We start from the raw sequence: 19,434 nt of genomic DNA, 5'->3' as shown, positions 1-19,434 counted from the left end.
GCCTCCCTCAGTGATCCTGATCCTGGTCTGCTTCTCTGCTAGTCTTGGCTGGAGTTCTTAGACTGAAAGGAGCCTTAATACTGAATACCCAGACCCAAGCAGTTAGTCAAGAGAGAATGCGTGGGTGGAAGTATTATCCAGCCCAGTAAAAGATCAGACTGTTGCTGCTTTTTTTCTGTAACTGCCTTGGCAGTGATCAGTCATGTTTTCATGTTTAAGAAATATGTTTCATTTATTTAGAGAGCAGTTCTGTAGTTTGTAGATAAGCAACTACTACAGTATTTCTTTGAATACCTCTAATAATATTTCAGTGAAGTTTTGTAATTTGTTAGTGGTTTTAGTTTTTAGTTTTAAGTTTTGCTTCTTGAAAATACTTATGTAGTTAAAAAATTTCTTTTATTTTCATTTTTTTATTAATTTTATTTTTATAAACATATATTTTTATCCCCAGGGGTACAGGTCTGTGAATCACCAGGTTTACACACTTCACAGCACTCACCAAAGCACATACCCTCCCCAATGTCCATAATCCCACCCCCTTCTCCCAGACCCCCTCCCCCCAGCAACCCTCAGTTTGTTTTGTGAGATTAAGAGTCACTTATGGTTTGTCTCCCTCCCAATCCCATCTTGTTTCATTTATTCTTCTCCTACCCACTTAAGCCTCCATGTTCCATCACCAGTTCCTCATATCAGGGAGATCATATGATAGTTGTCTTTCTCTGCTTGACTTATTTCGCTAAGCATGATACGCTCTAGTTCCATCCATGTTGTCGCAAATGGCAAGATTTCATTTCTTTTGATGGCTGCATAGTATTCCATTGTGTATATATACCACATCTTCTTGATACATTCATCTGTTGATGGACTTTTAGGTTCTTTCCATAGTTTGGCTATTGTGGACATTGCTGCTATAAACATTCGGGTGCACGTGCCCCTTTGGATCACTACGTTTGTATCTTTAGGGTAAATACCCAATAGTGCAATTGCTGGGTCATACGGCAGTTCTATTTTCAACATTTTGAGGAACCTCCATGCTGTTTTCCAGAGTGGCTGCACCAGCTTGCATTCCCACCAACAGTGTAGGAGGGTTCCCCTTTCTCCGCATCCTCGCCAGCATCTGTCATTTCCTGACTTGTTGATTTTAGCCATTCTGACTGGTGTGAGGTGATATCTCATTGTGGTTTTGATTTGTATTTCCCTGATGCCGAGTGATATGGAGCACTTTTTCATGTGTCTGTTGGCCATCTGGATGTCTTCTTTGCAGAAATGTCTGCTCATGTCCTCTGCCCATTTCTTGATTGGATTATTTGTTCTCTGGGTGTTGAGTTTGCTAAGTTCTTTATAGATTCTGGACACTAGTCCTTTATCTGATATGTCGTTTGCAAATATCTTCTCCCATTCTGTCAGTTGTCTTTTGATTTTGTTAACTGTTTCCTTTGCTGTGCAAAAGCTTTTGATCTTGATGAAGTCCCAATAGTTCATTTTTTTCCTTGCTTCCCTTGCCTTTTGCGTTGTTCCAAGGAAGATGTTGCTGCGGCAGAGGTCGAAGAGGTTGCTGCCCGTGTTCTCCTCAAGGATTTTGATGGATTCCTTTCACACATTGAGGTCCTTCATCCATTTTGAGTCTATTTTTGTGTGTGGTGTAAGGAAATGGTCCAATTTCATTTTTCTGCATGTGGCTGTCCAATTTTCCCAGCACCATTTATTGAAGAGGCTGTCTTTTTTCCATTGGACATTCTTTCCTGCTTTGTCGAAGATTAGTTGACTGTAGAGTTGAGGCTCTCTATTCTGTTCCATTGATCTATGTGTCTGTTTTTGTGCCAGTACCATGCTGTCTTGATGATGACACCTTTGTAATAGAGCTTGAAGTCCGGAATTGTGATGCCACCAACGTTGGCTTTCTTTTTCAATATCCCTTTGGCTATTCGAGGTCTTTGCTGGTTCCATATAAATTTTAGCATTATTTGTTCCATTTCTTTGAAAAAGATGGATGGTACTTTGATAGGAATTGCGTTAAATGTGTAGATTGCTTTAGGTAGCATAGACATTTTCACAATATTTATTCTTCCAATCCAGGAGCATGGAACATTTTTCCATTTCTTTGTGTCTTCCTCAATTTCTTTCATGAGTACTTTATAGTTTTCTGAGTATAGATTCTGTGTCTCTTTGGTTAGGTTTATTCCTAGGTATCTTATGGTTTTGGATGCAATTGTAAATGGGATTGACTTCTTAATTTCTCTTTCTTCTGTCTTGCTGTTGGTGTAGAGAAATGCAACTGATTTCTGTGCATTGATTTTATATCCTGACACTTTACTGAATTCCTGTATAAGTTCTAGCAGTTTTGGAGTGGAGTGTTTTGGGTTTTCCACATATAGTATCATATCATCTGCGATGAGTGATAATTTGACTTTTTCTTTGCCGATTTGGATGCCTTTAATTTCCTTTTGTTGTCTGATTGCTGAGGCTAGGACCTCTAGTACTATGTTGAATAGCAGTGGTGATAATGGACTATCTCTAAATTATCCTGTACTGAGGAAATTAATTTCTTGATAGTGTTTGTCTTTCTCAGGTATTACCACCTTCATATCTTTCCTGTGTTCTTAGAGCTGGACACCTTTATCATAGGCCACAGATTTATTAATAGAGTGTGCAATAGGCTCACTGATTTGATTGCCTTAGCAAAGCACAATGGGAGCCCTAACTGATGGCTGTCGTCATCTCTGTACAACAAAGGCCAAGCACCACAGCAGTGCTCCGTGGAGACATGCCGTGGATTCACTGGTGGGGAGCGCAGCATGGTTTGTAAACCTTTGGAATCTCTGTGTTGTACACCTGAAGCTAATGGCACATTGAGTGTCAACTCTGCGTCAACACAAATAATAGAATCTGTGATAAAAAAAAGTTCTAAATGCAAGGCATTAGACTGTCAGAGGTGACTGACACAGAAACTTAACATGTTCATAGAGGATAAGGAAAAAAGGAAGAAAACATTCTTGCTCTTCCTGTAGGATCAATATCAGGTGTAAGGGCCAAAAGGAGGGTTTAATTTTAGGGAGAGAATAAGAGAAAGAGAACATTCAGTTCAATAATCCACCTATCTAGTGTAATTTTTTTCATTGGCTTCTCTAGCAAAAACCTGACAGTTCTGCTCTGCCTGCAACGTTCTGATGGATTTTTGTTTTGTTCTTGTCTTTTTCCACTATTACATTTAAACTTTCAAATTACTGACTGCTGAAAACTTTTCATCTTTACTAATTTTCTCCATTTATGCCCTGTGGTTTCATACTATGTAATAAAGCTGTATTAAAAGTAAACATAATTGAATGGGAGGTTATACATATAAATTATAAATGGTGTATTCAGAAAAATAAAAGTTTTAGGGGTTGTCATATGGTTTCACAGAGGAAGTCCAGCTCTTCCTTGCATGGTAGAGAAAGTGTACCTTTTATATTGGCATTAAAACTGAAGGAAGTACTGCAGGTGTGACTTGAAGTACAATAGCAGGACATGAACTGGACCCAGAGGCATGGAGGGTGGCATGTGTGGCCCGCTGTCAGAGGAGCCTAAATGGGGATGTTAGACTGGATTTGATAGGTGCTGTTGCATCAGTGACAGGTCAAGAGGCTTAGGCTCTGTTTTAAGTCTGGCTGGGTAGGAAGTGGTGATTGCACGATGGGGAACCAGTGGCAGAAAGGAATCCAGTTACGGGACTTCTTGTGAGCCAGATGTGCTTTGCTAAGACAGTCAAATCTCCTTTCCCTTTTATATTTAAACATTTTGTCAGTTTTGATTCTGGCCATATGAATAATTCCCAAAAGAGGGGAGAAGGTAAAACGAATCTCACTGAGACTTGGGAGACATGAATGTTTTTTGTTTCTAAACATGTTTTGGTCAGGTTAAGGTGAGCTGTTTATATGAAGATCCTCAGTGGGTTCTTGAAAGTGGGTTTGAATCTTAGGTGAGAGCTAGATCTGGTATTTTGGGAGCATCAGGCAGCAGGCATAGTAACTAATTAGCCTTCTGTGTAAATATGGTATTGGGCTAGAGGTTGGGAAGGCTTAGGGAAACAGAGTGGGAGGAGTGTGAGACCTGGTGAGTTGGGAGTTTGGGTTCAGGGGAAAGGTTGGGACCCTTGAGGAAAACGAAGTAGTTTCTGCAAAGTTTTCAGGGGTCAGAAGCTGTTTTCTTACTGAATTATTGTCCTAATATTCCTAAATAAAGGAAAAGTTACTATACTCTTCACATCTGAAAGGGTTAAAACATTAGTAAAAGATGAGCAGTGTGATTTTCTGTCAGTAGGCATATGCCAAAACAGTTTAATCCTGATTTTTGTTGGCCAGGTATTGACTTGTCATTTCTTTAGAACACAGTCAGTTGTATCAAAGAGAAAATACTTGACTTGTGTCTTAGAAGTCAGCAGAACTGCACTGATGTTGGACTTCTGATAAGTTAGCTCTTGAAGATCTAAGATGGGGAATTTGTATTGTAAATGAACTGATTTTCTGTAGTGATTTAATGAAAACTTTTAAACTTAGGTTTTGGGGTAGATTCTAAGCGACGCTGATTTGTAATTAGTTTATGAATGGATTACACAGTTCTAGAATTCCTGAAGATGCACATTTTAGATGTAGTTTAATTGAAATCTGGCTTCTACTGTTAATACACTTTTTAAAGTCCTAAAAAGAGGATTATCACATTCTGAACTAGTGGTGTCTTAATAAGATTACAAGGCATTTCATCATGGCTGGTTTTTATCATAGCTTTGGAATCATACCTTTTGTTTGCTTTTTCAAGCTAGAATTTCTAGTGAAATTTTCAGAATCACATAGTCTTGTAAAATGGCTTGCTGTACTTTGAACCTTTAGTCAAGGAAGTGAAAATTATGGACAGATTGTTGGTAATGTTTCCCCTTTTTGGAGTGCCCTTTTTCTTGTGATAAATGGCTCACATTCATATTAGAAAAACCCAACAGGCTGTTATCAGACCTTCTGTTTATTATGTGAGTGCTGGTGCTGCTCTAGATACGCACGGATAAGCCCATACGTGTTTACTGATGGGAACATGCATCTAGCTTGGATACGCCTTTTGCCTTTTTCTCACTTGTTGGTCACATTGATAAACAACGTGATACTTCTTTCTGCATCTCTAGCGATGATGCCTTTTAGCGTTAAGGATTTTATGCCAGTTTTTATATATGTGCATATTTTATATATAAATATATATGAAATACACATGAAATTTTTCATGTACTTTTTGCAAGCTTATGATTTTATTTCTTGATGGTCTTGGCATATTTCCTTCAAGACCCCCTTACTCGTAAGGTTAATCACTAAAACATATAATCCTTTCCTTTATTTTAAAACAGACAGGGACCAAAGCCAAAATACTTGTTAATGAAAGTGGAGTGTGTTTTGGAGGGAGGGGGATTTTGCTACAGTTCCCGCTTGAGTCTTGTATTTCTTTGCCGACATTTCCAATCTCTTGTCTTCCTGTTTCTCATGATGATGGCTTTATATCCCTTTAAGAAATTAAATGTGAGCTATAGGTAAAATAAATGATAGTTAATATTTTTATAAATAGAGTCTTGTGTTTATGGAATTTATAACTTTGTTACAGATTGTATTCTCATGCGTCTTATGAACATGTAATGATTTGTGTTTTGTGGGTTTTATTACATGGTAGAGACATTAAAATACTGCAGCAAATATCTGTTTTTAAAGTTACTTTTCATGCAGTTCATAGATGTGCCAGAAGATTATTTTTGTATCTTAATTATAAATCTAATTTATATTAGATTTTTAACATTTTAATGTTAAAGTTTTGCTGTTATTGTAGTTCCAGAAGTCTACTGTTGGGATTTAGTATTTGTGAACTAGAACCAGTAAGTAGAACTTTATGCTGAAGGTTAAAATTAGGGAAACTTTTGTACTGGCTATATTTTCTGACCTTTTTTTTTTAATTTTATTTTTTTAAAGATTTTATTTATGTATTTGACAGAGAGAAATTACAAGTAGATGGAGAGGCAGGCAGAGAGAGAGAGAGAGGGAAGCAGGCTCCCTGCGGAGCAGAGAGCCCGATGCGGGACTCAATCCCAGGACTCTGAGATCATGACCTGAGCTGAAGGCAGTGGCTTAACCCACTGAGCCACCCAGGCGCCCTATTTTCTGACCTTTTTAAAAAAATATTGATGTGTTTTAGATCTGGGCTACAGATGCCGAATTACTATTCTGTGTGTATTGCTAATATTAACCATTAAAATGGTGTTTGACAGTTTGACATTTGAAGGCATTTCCTGTGGAATGATGCTAACATGTATTTAACCATGCAGATCCTCAGTTTGTGGTCTGCCAGCTAAAGGTGAAGATCTATTCCTCCAATTCAGGACCCACACGGCGGGAAGACAAGTTCATGTACTTTGAGTTCCCTCAGCCTTTGCCTGTGTGTGGTGACATCAAAGTAGAGTTCTTCCACAAGCAGAACAAGATGCTAAAAAAGGTTTGCCCTTTACTTTTATTGGGAAGAATATCCAAAATCATACTTTGAAGAGTAACCTCAGATCTTTTGCTTAAAATATTTGGTTAGGCAGAAATCATTCTGTAAGGAGAGATTACAGGATAATATTTTGTGACTGACCATTCATTGAATTAATTATAATTGGTTTTCTGTTAGATCTATGCATGGTTTGCTTACTATAGCACTGATGAGCCATTATATTGGTAAAAAAAAAAAAAATCTTACTAGAGGAAAAGTCCTTATGTCATTGTAATTTGAAATGAATTTTCTTTAAGTTGGGTTATGCAGAGAAATTTTATAAAAATATTAAAGATTGCATACCCCATTAAATCAGTTACCATCTTTTTAGACAGGATGATCAATTACCAAGAAAAAGTTAGCAAGGGGCCAGGGGCCATGGGTTTATAAAGAAAAAAATTCTCTATTTGTATAAATAATATCTGTTCCATGGTCTTGTGTAATGACACAAAACACTTTCCACCCATTTTGGTTTATTTTTTGTGACACTATGTCATTTTATATTTGGCTTTCTCAAATTTATTGAATATTTCGAATTTTAGTTAGAGTGATAAGTATACAAAAGAAGTAATAACGAGTGAAAAAGTGTGATATTAAGTATACAGATTCAGAAAGTTAGTGGGGTTTGCTTCTTACTGAGCCATAGTTAGGGAATTCAAGAGCTCATTCTTAAAACTGTCTTGGTTTAAGATGTGAAGTGTGAACATTTGAGATGAGTGCGCCTAAGGTGCAACATTTTGGGGTATAATGAAAAAAGATTCTAGCTTTGTATGTTGTTACTGCCTCATTAAACATACCACATAGTGTATTGCCATTCTTTAGACATTCTCAGTAATAGAACTGATTTAGTTTTCCTGATATTTAGCTTAAAAAAAAAGGAAGTTTCATTTATTATTAAAACTTTAAACTCTACCTTGATTTATCTAAAGAAATACAATCTCCTATACCCAGAAGCCATATAGCTGGGAAATGACAAAATGTTAAACTGTTTTTTTTTTTTTTTTTTTTTACTAGAAACCCATTTCCTACCTATTCTGTATAAGTGAAAGTTAAATATATCTTGATAACTTTGGGAAGTAATTTTTCTGTAGTCCAGGAAGCATTAGCAGGTGTTTAAAATTATCTTTTCCCTTCTGCTCATTGTAAGACTGGCACACACAAAATTTTATTTATTTATTTATTTTAATTATTTATTTAAAGTGGGCTTCACGCCCAATATGAGGCTTGAACCCATGACCCTGAGATCAAGAGTCACAAGCTCTACCAAATGTGACAGCCAGGTGCCCCTAAAATTTTATATTTTACTTGTAAAAATAGGCACCTGCATCACTCTGTCCCTATACCTTTAGGAATGTGTAAGTACTTATTTTCAGTTGTCTGTATGTTACTTTAATACATACAAATTTGAAGATTAGATTAATATTTGTAGTAAATCTGGGATTGCTTTACATATATTTATTTGCATTTTATGTGATTTTGCTTACCTATTATAAATGTTGCTGTGATTTAAACAAAAATAGATTTAATATAAGCATTACCTAAACAGAATCCACATTTTTAAAGATTTAAATATTACTAGCTTGTGTTTTTCTGACTCTAAGTTAAATATATGTACTGTTACTAACTTAGTGACTTTGCTAAAATAATTGAAATTAACAAAAATTTTTTTAAAGACTTAACATATGAGGGACGCCTGGGTGCCTCAGAGGGTTAAAGCCTCTGCCTTCGGCTCAGGTCATGATCTCAGGATCCTGGGATCAAGTCCCACATCAGGCTCTCTGCTCAGCAGGGTGCCTGCTCTTCCCCCCCACCCACCCCTGCCTACTTATGATCTCTGTCGAATAAATAAATAAAATATTTTAAAAAAAAGACTTACATATGAGATTGCTAGGTACTGTTAAAAGATAAAAAGAATGTTAAACAAAAGATACTTGAAGGTCTTACATCTTTGTGGGAAAATAGCAAAACTATTAGAATAATAGTTCTAATAGGTAAATTAGAATAAAAGATTTGATGGCAGTTCAAGGCACCAGATAAGATGTCATAAAGCTGCACATCATTAACTGTCACATGGGCCATGTCAGTCAAATTCCAGTCATGAAGAGAGAGAGAGAGAACATTTTCTGTGTTGGTCATGAAAGGGCTGACGTGATGAACTTCTGATTGATATGCTTTTTTGATTAACAGGACCTTGTATTATTTTTAAGAAGTAATTTTTTTTTTAAAGATTTTTTATTTATTTATCAGAGAGAGAGGGAGAGAGCGAGCACAGGCAGACAGAATGGGAGGCAGACGGAGAAGCAGGCTCCCTGCAGAGCAAGGAGCCCGATGTGGGACTCGATCCCACGACGCTGGGATCATGACCTGAGCCGAAGGCAGCTGCTTAACCAACTGAGCCACCCAGGCGTCCCAAGAAGTAATTTTTTTAAAATAGGCATTTTATAACCTAAAAAAGTCATAATGACTTGTCTTCCTTCCCTCATATTCTGAGGTTTTTCAGGCATACACATTGTAGTGTAAGAAACTGGAGCCACTTAGTGTTTGCATTGCTTCTGAAGTAGAAATGTGTCTGCCTTGCTTCTTTGGGAAGTTGTATGGACATTTCAAGAACTTTTGTTAAAGTAAATTTTCTAATGGATAACTTTTTTTTTTTAAGATTTTATGTATTTATTTGGGAGAGAAAGAAGGATTTGGGGCGGGAGTTGTAGAGGGAGAACCAGACCCCTCTGAGCAGGGAGCCTGATGCGGGACTTGAGCCCAGGACCCTAGGATCATGACCTGAGCCGAAGGCAGACACTTAACTGACTGAACCACCCAGGTGACCCTGTAATGGATAGCTTGTTGAAATAGACCATAAAACCCATTTCTGATTATTTAATACACACATATATACAAACTCAAACATTTTTTAAGGCTAACATTAGACAAGAAAGGAAATACTTTACCTAAGCTTTTAAAACAAAAGTACGTTATCTTAGAACCTGTGGAGTTACATTTTTGTCTAAAATTTGAAAAAAGAATAAACATACATGAATTAGAGCAACAGATAACCAGTAGCTTGCCAAATATTAGTCTGTACGTTTGTCTTTATTCAGACTACCAAATGACGTGTCACCTATTTTATTGACTTCTTGGGATGAGTATTAAATATAGGTGATATGTTTTCTTTAAAAAAATTTAATGTCTTTTTTTTTTTAAAGGACAAAATGTTTCACTTTTGGGTAAACACATTCTTCATACCAGGACCAGAGGAAACCTCAGAAAAAGTAGAAAATGGAAGTCTCTGTGATCAAGAAATTGATAGTATTTGCAGTATAGAACGTGCAGATAATGACAAGGAATATCTAGTACTCACTCTAACAAAAAATGATCTTGACAAAGCAAACAAAGACAAGGCCAACCGATCCTTTTCTCCAAATTTTAAGGTAAGTTAAAAACATTTCGAGGAATTAGTGGGTTACTCTGTGTGTGTGTGTCTGTGTTAAGTATATAGCTGGTAAAGGACTTGTGTGACTGAGGTTTAAATCTAATTAAGTATTAATTAGAAGCAATATTTAGGTATCAGTAATGTGAGTTTCTAACATGGATGCACACAAAATTTTAAAAAGCTGCCTCCCCCACCACCCCGGCCCTTCTTCGTTGTTGTTTGGTGAAATCTGGGGCAGGGGTTGGGAAGGGGAATTCAGTTTATGGGACATGAAATAGGAATGAGGGAAGAAAGAAGTTAAAGGGAATTCAGTCATTTGGGAATGATTCGTATGGAATGTTCTTTATTTTTTTATTTTTTTTATTTTTTATAAACATGTATTTTTATCCCCAGGGGTACAGGTCTGAATCAGCACTCACCAAAGCAAATACCCTCCCCAATGTCCATAACCCCACCCCCCCTTCTCCCAACCCCCCTGCCCCCAGCAACCCTCAGTTTGTTTTGTGAGATTAAGAGTCACTTATGGTTTGTCTCCCTCCCAATCCCATCTTGTTTCATTGATTCTTCTCCTACCCACTTAAGCCCCCATGTTGCATTACCACTTCCTCATATGATATGAGGTTGTGATATGATGAGATATGATAGTTGTCTTTCTCTGCTTGACTTATTTCGCTAAGCATGATACGCTCTAGTTCCATCCATGTTGTCGCAAATGGCAAGATTTCATTTCTTTTGATGGCTGCATAGTATTTCGTATGGAATGTTCTTAACTGTTCCTACTTTTGTCCCCTTCCAGTTTATTCTCAACTCCTCAGAGTGATCTTGAAATAGATAGATTGTTATAATTGATATGGTGTTATCACTCGTGTTTATACTTTTTAAAGACCTTGTGGTTTTTTGATATGACCTACAAGGACCTACATAATTCAGCCCAGGCTTACCTCCCACATGAACTCTAGCCACATTCTGCTCCTGCTCCAAGATTCACCCAATCTGGTCTCTCTTCAGTTCTTCCAAATGCTAAGCTCCTTCTGCCTCCAGTCTTTTCAGTTCTTTTTCTCTCCCTGAGGACCTCCCCACCTTCCATCTTTCCCCTGCTGTTCCCACATTTGGCTACCCTTCCGTGTGGTAGCCTTTGCTTCAGTCTTGTTGGTCTGAAAGGCCTCTTGTCAAGCTCTTGTGTTACTCCCTTTCTAAAGCTCTACTTCCTCATATTGTGGAATTATTTGGGTCCTTACTTATATCTATATGTGATGTGTGTGCATATTTTTAATCCTGTGTGTTGATAAGAATTTTCCAGGTTAAAAAATCTGATTTGTCAATATTTCCAAATGGTAGTTTGCCCTTTTTTCCTTCCCCTTTCCTGTTTCTCCTTCTACCTGATTTTCCTCCTTCCTTTCACCATACCCTTCTTTCTCTTTCAAAAAAATTTTCTTACTTATTTTGCCTCATTCCATTTTTATAATATGCAGCAAGCCTACCCATAGTTGATAAGTATAAGAATATTGTGAGCAATCCTAAAAATAAATGGGAGGCTACATATTTTAAGTGAAAATAAATCCAATATTAAGCGCCTTTAAATCTTAGACTTCTTTTAAGTGATTAGAAGGGTCTTTGAGAATTCACAGGTTTCCATCAACTTTGTCTGCGTTTTCCTTAATTATTAGCTTTTATGGTGTGACTTCCTCTGGTTTTATTGTTTTAATATTAAATATTTTTTAATATTACAAGAATATATATTTGTGATTACAAATTAAAACTCTTTCAGTTATCAGTAAACAGATATAATGCTGTAAGTGTTTATGAACAAATGAGCAGAGGAGGCATAAAGCACGATCTTGGTGTGTTTTTTAGCCCAATAGTTAAGAGAAGACCTTTTCAGCAGGTGACCTGTTATCAGAGGCCCACATGGAATGAGTGAGCAGTACAAACATCTGGGATGGGAGGGAAGGGCAGATACAACAGCCCTGAGACAGAATGATTCTCCCATGTTTGAGGAGCAGTAGACAAGCAGCCATTTTGACTAAAGCACATCGGTCTGACTGTGAAGACATTGGTGTGTTTCCAGCACAGGAAGGATGTCATCTGAATTTTGTCTTTAAAATGTAGACTGGAGAGGAGGCAAGGACAGAGCTGGGAGATGAAGTGAGAAGCTGCCACCGTGGTTTAATGTAGCTGAGAGGTGGTGGCTGCAGGGACTAGCGTGGTAGCAGTGGGCACACTGAGAAGCTGTCAGAGGAGGTAGAGATGGCATCGTGTGGGTGGACCCAAAAGGGTTTGCTGATGGAACGGATGTTGGATGTAAGAGGAGGAGAAGTGAGGATGACTTTTAGGTAGTGGGTCAGGGGTAGGTTGTAGATAGAGCAGATAGAGCAGATCCACTGCCTTCTGCGCCTCTGCTTCCTCTCCGGGGAGACGGAAATCCCTGCCTCGCTGAGTTGTTGGACGGCTCTCCAGCACTGCTGTGATGGCCCTTTGTCCACTGTCAGATCACTGTATGATGTTCTTAACCTTCAGGGCTGACAGGATCCCAAACATCGCTGCTAGTCAGTGTTTTTATAATGTAGTACTTGTTTAGTGTTATTTGTCTCAGAAAATACACTGAGGCTCAGCGTGGTAGTAAGTGCAACATTCTTTTGGATCTCAGCTATTTGTACATTGAAGTTTATTGAAAAGACACTTTTTAAATGACCAACAAACTTCAGTCTCAGTGCTTTTTTTTTCAGTAGAATTATTTAGTTAATGCTTACAGCTTATGCTTATTATGTTAGTACATCCCAGTGTATCTTTTCAGTGTATAACAAGAAAACATTGGAAATCTGAAGCAGACGGTCATTTAAAAGATAGCTGCCTTTTCAAGATCCTGTTTGTCATTGCATTTTTAAAAAACAAATCTGTTAAAATATGTATCTCTACTAAGTCATTTAAGATTAGTCAGATTTATGGATTTTCCACTTAGACTCTGTCTTTTTTCTCTAGGTGAAACTGTACTTCACGAAAAACAATAGAGGAGCCATCAAATCCCGAGGCTAGCAGTTCAACTTCTGTAACACCAGATGTTAGTGACAATGAACCTGATCATTATAGATATTCTGACACCACTGACTCTGATCCAGAGAATGAACCTTTTGATGAAGATCAGCATACACAAATTACAAAAGTCTGAATTTTTTTTTAATCAGGAGGGATAAAACACCATGAAAACAAACTTGAATAAACTGAAATTGGTCTTTTTTTTTAATGGCAATAGGACATTGTGTCAGATTACCAGTTAAAGGAACAATTCTCTTTTCCTGAGCAATCTTGTTTTACCCTATACATCCACAGGGTTTTGACACTTGTTGTCCAGTTGAAAAAAGGTTGTGTAGCTGTGTCATGTATATACCTTTTTGTGTCAAAAGGACATTTAAAATTCAATTAGGATAAATAAAGATGGCACTTTCCCATTTTATTCCAGTTTTATAAAAAGTGGAGACAGACTGATGTGTATACGTAGGAATTTCTCATTTTGTGTTCTGTCACCAACTGAAGTGGCTCAAGAGTTTTGTGATAACACAGGTTCACATCCTACCCCTTTGCACTTGTGGTAACAGATAAGTTTGCAGTTGGCTAAGAGGAGTTTCTCCAGGGTTTTGCTACATTCTAATGCATGTATTCGGGTTAGGGGAATGGAGGGAGTGCTCAGAAAGGGATATCTGTTAGCTGGACTCTGGACCATATACCATCTCCAGCTACTTCACGCACCTTTCTTTAGCATGCTACAGTTATTAATCTGGATGTTTGAGGAACTGGCCGCTGTCACTGCTTGTTGTTTTGTGCATTTTATTTTTTTTTTTTAGAGCATATTGGTGCTAGAAAAGGCAGCTAGAGAGAGTGACTCTGTATTGGGGTACAGGAATGAACCTTCCACAACTTGTTAAGAATCCACAAATGAAGGGATATAAAAACAATGTGGTCATAGATAAGAAACACAGCAACAATGACTTAACCATATAAATGAGGAGGCTATCAACAAAGAATGGGCTTGAAACATTATAAAAATCGACAATGATCTATTAAAATACATTTTCTGAATTGTAATGACTGCTCCATCTCCTGTGTAATCAAGGCCAGTGCGAAAAGTCAGATGCTATTAGTCCCTACATCAGTCAACCACGTACACTTACTTTATTAGTTTTCAATCATATACCTGCTGTGGATGCTTCATGTGCTGCCTGCAAGCTTCTTTTTTCTCATTGAATATAAAATATTTTGTAATGCTGCACAGGAAATTTCAATTTGAAATTCTACAGTAATTGTTTTTTTCTTTAAAGATTTATGATGCACTTACTCAATCCAATAGCTGTCAGCTGTTCCACCCTTTTGACCTTACACATTCTATTACAATGAGTTTTGCAAGTTTTACACATTTTTTAAATGTCATTAACTGTTAGGGAATTTTACTTGAATACTGAATACATATAATGTTTATATTTAAAAGAACATTATTTGTGTTAAATAGGAAATTAGAGTTGCAGTAAATTTTCAACACTGCACAAATAATAAGGCATTTACTTTTTCAGTAGAAATTGTCCCACATAACGCTTTTATCGATTTTTTATTGAAAGAATAGTTCTTGGTTTTTTTGTTGTTGTTGTTTGTTTGTTTTTAAATGTGCAGTGTTGAATCATTTCTTCATAGTGCTAGACTTAGGACTAGGGCTTCAATTTCACTTCTTAAATATCATATATTTGATATGCCCAGACTGCATATGATTCTAAGCAGAGTACAACTACTATTGTAAAGCTAATGTGAAGATACTATTTAAAAAGAAGTTTTTTTCCCCCAGAAATTTGGTGTCTTTCAAATTGTACCTTAATCTTGAAACATTTAAATATCCAGCCAATTTATTTCTTAATGGTGTAAAATCTCATTTTCAATAACTTATTGGTGCTGAAATTGTTCACTAGCTGTGGTCTGACCTAGTTAATTTACAAATACAGATTGCATAGGACCTACTAGAGCAGCATTTATAGAGTTTGATGGTTAAATAGATAAGGCAGAACTTCATCTAAAATATTCTTAGTAAATAATGTTGACATGTTTTCCATACCTCATCAGTTTCATTCAACAAATAAAATTTTTACATTTTTAACAAAGCTCTTAGGATTTACACATTTGTATTTAAACATTGATATATAGAGAGAATTGACTGACTGCTCAAGTTAAATTGGTGAAGTTAGAAAACAGCTATTCCTAAGATCTCAGCATTGAAATTTATATGCCACCTTATCTTTCATAAAAGCTGAAAATTGACTAAAATGAAAATCCACTCTTCATGTTTTGATGATAGTTATTAATACTGTTATTTGTTACAGTTTTGGGCACAGTATATTAAAACATAACTTGTGTTGTTCCAATATGTAACATGGAGGGCCAGGTCATCAATAATGACATTATAATAGGCTTTTGCACTGTTATTATTTTTCCTTTGGAATGTGAAGGTCTGAATGAGGGTTTTGATTTTGAATGTTTCAATGTTTTTGAGAAGCCTTGCTTACATTTTATGATGTAGTCATTGGAAATGGAAAAATGGCATTATATATATATATATATATATATATATATATATATATATATATATTATACATACTACTCTCCTTTATTTCAGTTTCCATCCCCATAGAATTTGACAAGAATTGCTATGACTGAAAGGTTTTTGAGTCCTAATTAAAACTTTATTTATGACAGTATTCATAATTAGCCTGAAATGCATTCTGTAGGTAATCTCTTTGAGTTTCTGGAATGTTTTCTTACTTAGACTTTTTGGATGTGCAGCCGCTTACATGTCTGAAGTTACTTGAAAGCATCATTTTTAAGAAAGCTTATACAGTTGGGCCCTGTGCCATCCCAAGTCCTCTGTAGCTCCTCGCAAACTTTTTTTTTTTTTTTTTTTGCCATAATTATTACAGGGCAGTTGGATACCTAGCATCCCGGTTCTTTGCTGTGGCACAGGTTATAAACTCAAGTAGAGTTTACCGGCAGCATCAAATGTTTCAGCTTTAAAAAATAAAAAGTAGGGTACAAGTTCCATGTTTAGTTCTAGAAAATGTGTGCAATATGTTCATAACGATGGCCGTGGTCGCCACAAAGTGACTCGTGTACCTTTACATACTATTCATATGTCATGCATGCAGACGGAAGGGGTGGGGCTGTGCACGGAAGTGGGGGCTCTAACGGCAGTGTCTGGCAGAGCTGCCTTCCACCCTGCCGGCTCAGCAGTTCAGTCTGTTTTCCTAGAGCATATATATACTCAACATTTCAGTCTGTTAAACAGCCTTACTGCGATTCAGCCTCTTCAGATACTCTCGTGCTGTGCAGTCGTGGTTCTGTGTGTAAATGCTATGCACTGAGGATACACAAACACATAATGACGTGTGCAGGATAACGCCTCATACCAATCAGATGTCCGTTTGTTACTGTGTTTGTTAACAACCCTTTATCTCTTAGTGTTATAAACTCCACTTAAAACTGATTAAAGTCTCATTCTTGTCACTGTGTGGGTGTTTTATTAAATGAGAGTACTGGTCGTTTGAATTGTTTAAATCATTTGAATTGAGGTTTAAAATAAAAGGCAGCCAGATGTGGTTCTCTGTAACACCACCACCCACCCCTCCGCCCCGTGTTCTTCAAAGCCTGCGGTTATGAAAACATGGGCCTTTGTCAGCTTGAGGGTAGAGTGTCCCAACTACTCATGTTTAATAAGAGACCTGCCTTTTTTTAGGGCTGCAGCCAACACTTAGTAAGTTGTTTCAGGCACATGAAATAACATTCTAGTCCTGAAAAAGTTTAAGAGTCTTGGAAAATTGTCTTTTCCCCCCCACTTAGCCAGATGTCTGAAGGAAAATCTCCCCGCATAGATTTGATACTTCGGATTTAAACATGGTGACTTTTCCATCCTTTGTATACTGCCATCAACATACAGGAAGCCTCATCTACTCATCATGACTTGTGCCATTTGAATATTGATAGTCCTGAGTAGTCTGAAAGACTCCGTGTGCTTGAATTAATCTTGTGATTTCTAATCTTAGTCAAAGTTTAAAGACTAAGGCGTATCCTCCTTTTGTCGGAGCACAGTAAGATCTAGTAGGTGACAGTGTAGCTTGTAGGGATGTTGGGAGAAGTAAAGCAGACCGTGTATGGAACAGTGAGACTTCATGTCCTTTCAGGTTTACATGCTGTTGTGTGGCTTTTAAAAAACAGTAAGTGTGAATAATGTATAATCATCTAAAAAAGTATGCAAAGTGTGTGGTTGTGTATGCACTTCCATTTGGTATTGTGAGGGTTACCATCCTGGAGTTTTAAGTACTGGGTTTCATAAGAGGATCTTGGCAATGTCTGAGACGTAGGAGCATTGTTCTTGCGTGTTGTCCACACTGTCTCTTGCGTTCGTGGGATTCAGTGAATGCCACCACCATTTCTACTGAGAAGTAAAAACCACCCGTGTTTACCTGCAGGCTCCCAGAGGCAGATGAAACATCAAGCCCTTAAATCTCCGGAATTTGTTGCTGATGTCCAACTCCTTTTGTTCTTTAATTCCTGCCAGATAACAAGCCACGCATCTTGATGACTGAAGTCTAGGTTTTGATGGGCCGTGCTGTTCACGAGCACAGAGAGAAAAGTTTCTGAATGGAGATGGATAGCATCAGTCCAAACAGGTATAAGGACAGTATTTTAAAACTTTTAAAGGTGGAATGTTAGAGATCGGTTTTTCTGTAAAATTGTAGAGCCATAGGAAACCTAACGACTAAGTTGCTTATCGGTTTTTTGTTTTGTTTTTTGGTTTTGGTTTTGGAGCAAGTCTATTCTCTTGTAACCATGATCTTGCTCTTTTCTCCATCCTTCAAGGAGCTTCCTTCTTACAAGTGTATTAGAATGTTGCTATCCACTCTTGGCAAATTCCTATTGGCCAGTGACTTTAAAAATAGATAATGTGAAAACAGGAAAGGACGTTGGTGGTAATACCCTTTGGTTCTTCAGTTAGCTCTTTTGAGAATCCTTTCCCATAACAACAATAATAAAATACTCATAATTCGACCATGTGGAGACATGGCCATTGTGGATACTTTCTGTGACTCTGCAATCATTTTTTTTCTGCATATTCATGTGTATTCTTTAAGAAGTGAAGTTTGTACTATGCATACTCATAGCCTTTAAGTTTAGTATATGCGACACGTATTTGTAAAGCGTTGAGTCACATCAGACAATAATCAGTGACTTTAGTGCTGTAGGTGCAGATCGTGTGCAGAGCCCTGTCCAAGACCCCGGATTCCTCATGATGTGTAGATCCTGTTAGCATCAGGGTGATAAGTGAGTAAGTAAGATAGTTAACGTTTATTTAGCATAGACAAGCTGAATATTGTAGATCTGTCTCCTCAAAAACCATTTTAAACGTGCATTTTGGGATTGTGTGTTAAGTGGTTAAACAGAACCTATGAGACACCATGCAATAGTTCATTTCACTATTACCTTTCCACATCCTGCGAGGTTGGAGAAGGATGAGCTTTTCAGTTTTTATAGTTCCCAAACAGGTGTTCAATTTGGTCTGAATTGATTTGACACCTACCCAAAAGGGAAAGCTACTGCTTATTTATCAGTCAATTGTTTTGAAATCTGTGCTTGTGTGACTTCCAGCATCTCAATGAGACAGTATTTCATGCGTGGTTCACCTTCAGCTCTGGAATTCACCATGTTTAATATAATGGGGGGTTTCTAACAAAACATGCAGGTCTTCTTTGGTAGTTATTTGAGGATTTTGGTGAAAAAAATTCGGCGGCAGGGCAACACATAACTTAGAAATGTATTGATTGACATTTAAAGAATATTTTTACATGAATGAATGAAGTCGGCTGCCATCTTTGAGCATTACCAGGTTATAAAATAAAGCTGTGTATTTTTAAACGAAGTGTTTAACAAGGATTTATATTTTTTTCATTCTTTTAATTAAATATAATTTATGTCTCTTGTTGCATGTGGTTTCTCATCTGTTCTTGAGTCAGAGGTTTTGTTTGCAATGGAACAAGGCTCTAGTGTTGCAGATTGTCAACTGTTCACCACAGCGAAATTCTGAAAATGATCCTGTGTGGCTTTCTATATTAGCCTGTAATTCACTGGCATCAGTTGACGTGCACCTTCGGGATTTTTCTCCCCACTCTATACAGCTGTCCACATGATATCTTATGTTGACAAATGCCTTTCAGTTTTTACTTTCATCTCTCACTAAACTGCCCTACTGGGAAGTTTTATAAATGTGCATTGGGTGGGTGGGTGGATGCCTTAAATTTTGGAGTGCTGGAGTCCAACTTCAGGGTTTCAAATAGTTTGATTCAGGCAAATAGTTCTCCATGAAATCTCACAGTTCACTGTAATGAAAGTAATGTCAGCCTTGGATGACTTTGACATAGAGGAATGACTCTTGGATATTAATGAATTTGTTA

The 19,434-nt window shown here is 37.2% G+C and overlaps 1 pseudogene across 1 annotated transcript in view; it reads left to right on the top strand.

The window, feature by feature from the left end:
* The window catches only part of LOC309859837 (phosphatidylinositol 3,4,5-trisphosphate 3-phosphatase and dual-specificity protein phosphatase PTEN-like), a 119,492-nt pseudogene extending 103,000 nt beyond the window's left edge, over window positions 1-16,492 (top strand). Inside the window, exons 8-10 of the transcript XR_014316668.1 lie at window positions 6,329-6,495; window positions 9,732-9,956; window positions 12,938-16,492. The product of XR_014316668.1 is annotated as a phosphatidylinositol 3,4,5-trisphosphate 3-phosphatase and dual-specificity protein phosphatase PTEN-like (transcript). The remainder of the gene's footprint in view (window positions 1-6,328; window positions 6,496-9,731; window positions 9,957-12,937) is intronic.
* Window positions 16,493-19,434: the final 2,942 nt, after the last annotated feature.

Source organism: Mustela nivalis (assembly GCF_964662115.1).
Source record: "Mustela nivalis genome assembly, chromosome: 2".
NCBI lineage: Eukaryota > Metazoa > Chordata > Mammalia > Carnivora > Mustelidae > Mustela > Mustela nivalis.
The sequence above is the reverse complement of the archived record's forward strand: the minus strand, read 5'-3'. Positions and strand labels throughout refer to the sequence as shown.